The 9561-nt window shown below is 34.3% G+C and overlaps 1 protein-coding gene and 1 long non-coding RNA gene across 2 annotated transcripts in view; one reads left to right on the top strand and one right to left on the bottom strand.

The window, feature by feature from the left end:
* The window catches only part of LOC127865107 (protein RD3-like), a 575560-nt gene that overhangs the window by 273067 nt on the left and 292932 nt on the right, over positions 1–9561 (top strand). The gene's annotated exons all lie outside the window — the stretch shown is intronic.
* LOC127865123 (uncharacterized) lies at positions 183–5655 on the bottom strand. The gene is made up of 5 exons (XR_008042493.1): positions 5598–5655; positions 5173–5262; positions 4792–4836; positions 3671–3742; positions 183–3515 (listed from the first exon to the last, which is right to left on the bottom strand). It is a non-coding gene; the product is annotated as an uncharacterized LOC127865123 (long non-coding RNA).

Below are 9561 nucleotides of genomic sequence, written 5' to 3'. Positions count from 1 at the left end.
CGTGGCTTGCTTTTATTACGATATTCGCAATTGAGTATATGGAGTAATTATCATCATCATCATCATCATCATCAATCATCATCATCATCATCATCAAGATATGGTAGTTCATTTTCTTATTATTATTTACATTTGCATGATAACACATATATTCATGTATTAAAACTAACAACAACGCGAACTCGAGAAAGCCAAATAGTTTTATTACTTATTCCAAAGTATAATACTGGACAATGGATGACAGCGAATACAAGTTCCACAACAGCAATAAAAAGTACTTAAATAAAAACAAAACAAAACAGGCATAGTAGGTTTTAAAACGCATAGTTTATCAAATACGTATGACTCCATACGTCAACATGATAAAATAAGCCAAACAGCTTCAATAAATCGATAAAAAGAAACAAAATGTAAATTTTTAATAAAAGGCAACACAAATAAAAATAAATAGCGCGGCCACATGGCAAATGTGTTTAAAAACACAAGAGAAAGCGTTTGTATTCAGACAGCTTCTTGGGCAAATCTAACCCTACGATTGACTTAACGACATTTTAATTTTCGAAATTCTTGTGTGAAACCATAGGATTTCTACTAACAAAAGACAGCACTATGTCATTCAAGCAACATAATAAATATAATTGTATTAAATAGTTTCATGCCAAAATAATATGCATATCAAAGGACAAAAATTATGTTTACTAATTCAATTTTATAAAAATAACTTTTAAGTGTTCGCGAAGAAGCTTTATGAAAATAAGTGCCTGAAAACAACGCCTGCAAAAAATGAAATTCGATGACGATATTGAAAATAAACAGACCTACAAACAACCAATAAAGCAAATGGTCATGATGAATGCTATTTTACAATTGAACATGGTTTGGAAAGGTTCGGATATAAAAATGCAAATACAGAACTTAAAATGAAATATACGTGATACACAAACGTAAAATGGCGTAGATTGTGATAGCGACGTTAAAAAAAGAAAGAAAAACATGCGCTGTAGAGAACAGCAATATCATGTAAATTTTACAACGCAAAATTAATACATGTTTGTAAGTTATTAACATAATTATATATTGCATTAAGAAAGAAGTATGCCGATGCTTGTGAAACATGACCCTTTTCTGGAGCTATTAAGGAACAATTTTACATTGAACAGACGGACGTTCATGAACATTTGAGATCACATGGTTTGTGTGAGCTCCATCAATTTGGTAACAATATGGCGTAATATTAATAAACATTTTAGTATACGTACCGGTACATTAAACATAAACAATCAAATACTTTTTTAAATTGAAACGAAAAAGTTCAATTTTGCATGAAATTACAAAAATAACAACAGCATGTTGTTTAAAAAATATATGGAACTTTAAATAACATTGAACAATTATTACGCCAGTTGGTTAAACAAATCGAACATTAGAAATTTAATATAGGCATAGATGGACAACCAAACAACGAATATTAACACAGAGAAATGTAACAATTCACAAATAACAAATGAAGTACCGGTACACCATGTATACACCAACATCGAGTTTTTACCATGTTGTTACGTAACTGCATGTATATCTGATTTAATTCTTTTTAATATCTTAACACAGCTACAAATCTAACGGTTTTATGAATACAATTATAATTCTCAACTGCATCAGAAAGCAACCATTTCTTGTTGTAAAGCTATATTAACAATGTTTGATTTTTTATATAACCAAAACAAACAGATTTTATTAGAAGATTTTTATGATTGTACGTATTTTAGAACATTAAGAGGTTATTGTATATTAACTTTTTTTGTTCTTAATAAACATTATTCTGGGCAATATATTGCCTTATATCGTCATCACAAGTGCAGCGCATATTGGATATTGGTTATACACTGTAAACATGTTTGTGAAAAAGTCAAGAAATAAAACGCGCGAATGACGCAACAAAAGAATTTCGACAAATGAACTACACTATAACACTTACTGAAAGAAATGTACAAAATAACATATTGAATATATTTCTTAACAATTGTATAGTCAATATAACAAACAAATGTCACAGTACAGTGTTTAGAACCGAGATAATACCAGCGCAATCGAAAAAGATAGTTTACACTTACAACTTATTAAACAGTGTCAACGCGTGTTTTTTTTTTGCCAAGATTTGACAACCTAGTAAACTCAACCAAACTTGAACTTCTGTGCGTTTCGCTGTATTTCCCAGTGTAAATGATGACCAACCCGTGGCTTTCATGGTCGCTACTGTTTCTATTAAAGTCACTTCCGCTTTCCCAGCCTCCACTATAACGAATATCAAGCTCCGAGCTTCCATCTCTTGAACTACTTTCACTTAGAAGGTTGTTATTATTGTTGACTGTAATACCTTTCATGTCAATTCACATCCCTATCATTTTATTTCACGTTCAGTGAATACATGTAGATTCTTGTTCAAACGTAGGTCGGTGTTTAGAGAATAATGTCTGTATAAAATGTGCTCTAAGAATTTGATGACCAACGAAGAAGTCTTTGAATGTCGTTTGTCATGCTCTAATGAGAAGTTACTGTTTAATTAAACGTGCATGAAATACTGTCCAGAACAAGTAAATATTAGTATGATGGCCTCTGTCTTACCGAGTGTCAACCTGAAAGTCCTTATAGCGTTATTGAAATGGACACTCGCTACGTTAAAAAATACTATGATGATACTTTGTTTTGAAACAGACACTGCGTGCGCAGCTATCATTTCAACAATTTAATCATGTTATTTGAAAGTATGTGTTTGGAATCTTGTCCAACTGGTTACCGTTACTCGTTCTTAAACGAGTGTATGAAACATTCGAATGTTATCGCCACTTTAGTGGTGATTCTAGCAACACCGGTAACCGTGTGTGGTTACAGTCGAAAAATAATTGCAGACTATGGACGCGTTTGGTGTTTAATGCGTTTATAATTGCGAAGTAAGTTATATTGTGCGTTTGTTTAAATAATTAATAATGTATTAAGTACATGTAATTTACAACACTTAATTTTTCCATGTATACAACGATATCTTATTGGCTTTGACCCAAATTTGTGACCGTCGATTCTCTGAACAAGTCCCTGTAAAGTTTACGATGATCTAAAAACATTCCTTACAAATCGGTAAGGGTTTGCAACTTTCGTATATTAGTGTTTTATCAAGCTACTCGTGCTGCCTAATATATCGTAAAAAGCGCATGCATTTTTAAACGTGATCATGTTTAGGCAATAATATTTGAACGTCGGAAGTAAAACAAGACTTCAAATAATATATTATATAATTATAAATTATAATATTAATCTCCCGCGTGTATTTGTTATCCTCTTCATGCTAAACATGACTGTTCTGAAGACTATCATTTGCAGAGCATCTCTTCAACAATTAAGCAAATACATTTGGCATTGTTTTCCATTCTGTGTCGTTTCTGCTGCTGGGGTGAAGGTTCTATCAACAGGGTAACGTCTGATGACTGCACAAAACTGTCGAATAGCCGGTTGGTATACTCCTGAATAAGCAAAGGGCTATTTTTAAGGGAAGACATTGTGTGACTTCAATTTATATATACTCAAGTTTGACTGGATTACTGTATAATGAATATGCACAAACTATAGTCAACGTATTGCAAATATTTTTAGGTATTTCATAATGTATGAAGCTTACCACAACAGATTCGCCTGCTCTTTGATGCTTTCGCAGTACCTCTTTTCTATCACATCTCTTAATGAAGTAAGTCTACAATGAATGATTGTAAATCTTGTATGTACATGATTGCATCCGAATATATCAATACTGACTAAATTAATACGTCTTTAAAATAACGATGTCAATGGTATATTCAGATATTTTATCCATTCCACTTTACGTGTTATACATCTAGTTAAATCACGTAATGAATAATTACCAAAGCAATAAGTGTTTCCTTTAAAAACAGTTCTTAAATTGATTAAGATATTGTTCACGATGAGTACACACCATAAGACATTTTTAATAATAACAAGCTGCATATATATCTAAACACAGTCGAATTCTCTTAAACAGTAGTAAGATTAATGACTTAAAATTATCTTTTTTAATGTCCGTCCCTTTTTTGTATACACTAATTTTATCATAAAATTCAAGTCAAGAGCGTTATCACAGTAAGTTATCCGTCTAGTAAACATTTAATTTAACATTTAATGTAAATGCATCAAGTCACTGGTTAAACCGTATACCTAATTTTGAAAATTTAACAAGAAATTATTGTTTTTAACAACTACTTTACACTTAATATTCGCAATACAAAATGTATATTGCACCAAACCGAAATCGGTTTTGTTTTTATTTATAAGTACCCTCAGATGCACCGTGGTAAACATGAAGTTCGTTCGAACTTATTTTTGTATAAACATATGCGTGTACAACTCCAATAATCAAAGCTTAAATAAACATGATTTGGAACTCAGCTTATCTATAAACACAGACAACTGTTACTTTTAAATGAACATGAGCTGCATGAATATCCACATACTTATAAACGATTAAAGGTTCCATTTAATGATAGACAATACATTACACTTTGGGCTTTGGTCATACTAATTTCTTCCTCATGCAAATAACAGTTTCTTATGTTTTTCAAATACAACTTTTTGAAGCTAGTTTTATTTTAAAATGAAAATATGCGCATGTTTGTCCATGTTAGTTGTTGTTGAGCGGAGATGGTGGTAAAGATTTCACAAATTCGGTTTGTCTTACTAAAGATATGACTTACTTGCGATTAAACAACTCATGATTTTACTACTTACCTGACAAGGTCTGAAATCGTACCGCATTAGAATCAAGCATACATTCTTATTGTTGTTAAGTTAAAATCATAAAAAATACAATAATAAGCAACATCGTCATATGTATTTTATATTTACACATGCGATATCCATCTGAATCTCTGATAAATTTACATTAACATGGGCTCTGTCTTGTGTAAGGACTAACAGTGTGTATGTGTTCCGTAACATCTACAGCGACAATGTTAAGCATAAGCTTAGCACATTACAAGTATGTTTTTAATGTTGACCACAAATTAATGCACACAACTCAGTTGTGTTGTTAATTGTGTCGGAAACAATGCAAATATTTATATATTGTTCCACTCAAACCAGAGAGTGATATTTTAATGGAAAGGATACGGATAGACTATGTGATAAAATTATAATCTGATTATTTTTTCTGGCCTCAAGGTTGAATTTATTTAGTTCCAGCATCAACAGTTTCTTTGCCTGAAATATAAATATTCATTCTAGCTTTTATGTAAAACGAATGCATTACACATTTTTTCATAACTAGGCATACATTGATACGTAGACGAAATATAGTATGTATCAGCTAGTTACAGATTTATAGGATAAATTTTAATATTTTTCATCCACTATTATTCGTTTAATAATTTTCATAATTTGTAAAATGGTTTACCGATGTTTTTATATAGATTGTAATGGTTAAGAAGGCCGTTATTAAGATGATGACTTTCTACATTAAAAAAACAACACACATATAAGTAAGCTACATTGATTTGGTAAAGGAATTGTCTATCGAATTAGTCATAAAAATATACCTTGATCTGAAGATTGTATGTTAATGAAATCCTTTTTTGGAAAACTGGAGCTTCAATGCCGGCAAGTGTACCGCAACATACCCAAAGCACCATAGGAATGACTATCAGTAAAACCTGCAGGATAGAGCCATCATTCGGAACGGGCTTGGATTGGTCAAATATTGTTAGCATAAGGATCGTGTGGATCAACGCATACAATATGTTCATTATGAAGCAAATTATGCATGCGCACAGTTTAAAATTGGTATACACGTGCCAGAACCGAACCAATGTGGAATTAGAGACGGTTGTTGCTATTTTTGCCAATTCTTTGTCGCTGAACTGGAAAAGAAAAAAAAGAAAATCTCAGACACTAATGCTTACTTATTTGAAACATAACTTCTAGAGTGTTAAACAGGTTTTACTATAGCAATATCAGGAATACTGCCTCGCCCCCTGGTGAATTAATTTTCATAGAGATATCTATAAATGTGAGTTCTAGATTGTTAACAAGGTTTTACTAAAGCCATGTAAGGAAAACGGCTCCGCCCCCTGACGACCATAGTTTTCAACAGACGGTAACCATTTTCGAATTTAGCTTTGACATCATCATTATTATTATTATTATCCCCACGCTTTTCGGAGAAAAAGTGGGGATATTGTGGTGATGTCTGTCTGTCCGTCCGTCCTGGCCACCTGCTCCTCCTACACTATTAGCACTAGAACCTTGAAACTTACATACATGGTAGCTATGAGCATATGTGCGACGGTGACAGTGACGGAATTTTGATCTGACCCCTGGGTCAAAAGTTATATTGGTTGGGGCGGGGCCGGGTCAGAGATTTTCTTGCGACCGACATTCGAAAAAGGCTCGTAACTACTGTGTCCCTTCAGATATTGCTTTCATATTTGGTATGCATGTGTATCTAGGCAACATCTATCCATGCGCATACAATTTTCGACCCCTGTGACCTTGACCTTGAACTTTAGGTCAGTTTTAAGGTTTCGAAATCTGCGACCGCGATTCGAAAAAGACTCATAACTACTGTGTCCCTTCAGATATTGCTTTCATATTTGGTATGCATGTGTATCAAGACAACACCTATCCATGTGCATACAATTTTTGACCCCTGTGACCTTGACCTTAAACGTTGGGTCAGTTTTAGGTTTCGAAACCAGCGACCGCGATTCGAAAAAGGCTCATAACTACTGTGTCCCTTCAGATATTGCTTTCATATTTGGTATGCATGTGTATCTGGACAAGAACATTCCATGTGCATAAAATGTTTGACCCCTGTGACCTTGACCTTGAACTTTCGGTCAGTTTTCAGGTTTCGAAATCTGCGACCGCGATTCGAAAAAGGCTCATACCCACTGTGTTCCTTCAGATATTGCTTTCATATTTTGTATGCATGTGTATCTAGACAACATCTTTCCATGCGCATACAATTTTTTACCCTGTTACCTTCACCTTTAACTAGAGCTCGGCGTTCAGGTTTTGAAATCTGCGACCGTGATTCGAAAAAGGCTCATAACTACTGTGTCCCTTCAGATATTGCTTTCATATTTGGTTTGCATGTGTATCTAGACAAGACCTTTCCATGTGCATAAAATTTTTGAACCCTGTGAATTTGACCTTGAACTTTCGGTCAGCTTTCAGGTTTCGAAATCTGCGACCGCGAATCGAAAAGTCTCATACCTACTGTGTCCCTTCAGATATTGCTTTCATATTTGGTATGCATATGTATCTAGACAACACCTTTCAATGCGCACACAATTTTTTACCCCTCTGACCTTGACCTTGAACTTAGGGTCAGTTTTCAGGTTTCGAAATCTGCGACCGCGATTCGAAAAAGGCTCATAACTACTGTGTCCCTTCAGATATTGCTTTCATATTTGGTATTCATGTGTATCTGGACAAGACCTTTCCATGCGCATAAAATTTTTACCCCTGTGACCTTGACCTTGAACTCGGGCCAGTTTTCAGATTTTGAAATCTGCGACCGAGATTCGAAAAAGGCTCAAAACTACTGTGTCCCTTCAGATATTGCTTTCATATTTGGTATGCATGTGTATCTGGATAACACCTTTCCATGCGCATACAATTTTTTACCCCTGTGACCTTGACCTTGGGGTCAGTTTTCAGGTTTCAAAATCTGCAACCGCGATTCGAAAAAGGCTCATAACTACTGTGTCCCTTCAGATATTGCTTTCATATTTGGTATGCATGTGTATCCAGACAACACCTATTCATGCGCACACAATTTTTCACCCCTATGACCTTGACCTTGAACTTGTGGTCAGTTTTCATGTTTCGAAATCTGCGACCGCGATTCGAAAAAGGCTCATATCTACTGTGTCCCTTCAGATATTGCTTTCATATTTGGTATGCATGTATATCTGGACAACACTCTATGGGCATAAACATTTTTAACTCTGTGACCTTGACCTTGAACTTGGGGCCAGTTTTCAGGTTTTGAAATCTGCGACCCGCGATTCGAAAAAGGCTCATAACTTCTGTGTCCTTTCAGATATTGCTTTCATATTTGGTATGCATGTGTATCTGGACAATACCTTTCCATGCGCATAAAATGTTTGACCCCTGTGACCTTGACCTTGAACTTGAGGTCAGCGTTCAGGTTTCGAAATCTGCGACTGCGATTAGAAAAAGGCTCATACCTGCTGTGTCCCTTCAGATATTGCTTTCATATTTGGTACGCATGTGTATCTAGACAAGGCCTTTCCATTTGCATGAAATTTTTATGCCCCCGGTAGGGTGGCATAATAGCAGTTGAACTGTCCGTCAGTATGTCAGTATGTGTGTATTTGTGTATGTCAGTTTGTCCGTCCGTCCGTAAAAAAAACTTAAACGTTGGCCATTACTTTTGCATTATTGAAGATACACCCCCTGTAGTCGATAATCCAAACTCAGTTGGATAATTCAAACTGAAGAAAAAAATGTTGGCCGAAACTAAAACTGAAAGGAAGATGACTATTTTATCATTTCTGCTAATTTAGTAACGACAATGACGTAATTTTTCTACATATTTGATAGTGAATGTCTGACACACACAGGCGCTTTGAAAACTTCTAGTAAAAAAACGATAAATTTGTCTTCGAAAAATGCTAATTTACATGAAATGCGACCTATGTGTTGAATTATTTACACGATAATTAACAAAAGAGCGAACGAAACTGTAACAGAGATATGCCAAATTATATCAGGAATGTCCTTTAAAATTTTCCTTTTAACACCTAGTGTGTTTCTGTGTTAAAATCATGTGTTTGCAGGGCGGGTATTAAACATTATGGATAAATCCAAACTGACATAAAGACATCTGGCAGTTTGGTCATTATCCATCGACTTCTTGATGTTAGTTTGGAATTATCCATACACTAGTTAGGTCATTATCCAATTTGTATATTTTTGTCCCAAACAAATACGAATATATTGCGTTTTCGAGCATTTACGCCAATACTTTTCTTTACATACATACATGAAGGGTAAGTACATTTAAGTCCAAGCATTAAAACATTTAAAACCTTCGAATACAATTGTTTTTGGCCTTAACCTTTAGACAATTTCATTTACTTTTTCAAGATTTTCAAACATATTCATTTTATTTTGACGGAATTGTTTTTAATAGTTATGGGTTTATTAGCGCATTGTATCCGGCAAATAACATTTTATACAAAAGAAACGTTTATCATGTCACAACTAAACATAAATAAACGTGCTCTTAGAAATAAATGACTGAAGTCTTAATTTCTGTCGCCGTTTGTTTCTTTAGTTTGAATTATCCTACTCAGTTTGGATTATCGACGTACAGGGGTGAGATACAAACTTGATATTTGGCATGCATGTGTATCTCATGAAGCTGCACATTTTGAGTGGTGGAAATTCAAGGTCAAGGTCATCCTTCAAGGTCAAAGGTCAAAAAGAAAAAAATTCAAAGCGGCGTTCTCATGATGCTGCACATTTTGA

The sequence above is a fragment of the Dreissena polymorpha genome, chromosome 1 (genome assembly GCF_020536995.1).
Source record: "Dreissena polymorpha isolate Duluth1 chromosome 1, UMN_Dpol_1.0, whole genome shotgun sequence".
NCBI classification, from domain to species: domain Eukaryota; kingdom Metazoa; phylum Mollusca; class Bivalvia; order Myida; family Dreissenidae; genus Dreissena; species Dreissena polymorpha.
This window is presented reverse-complemented; position numbering and strand designations above follow the sequence as displayed.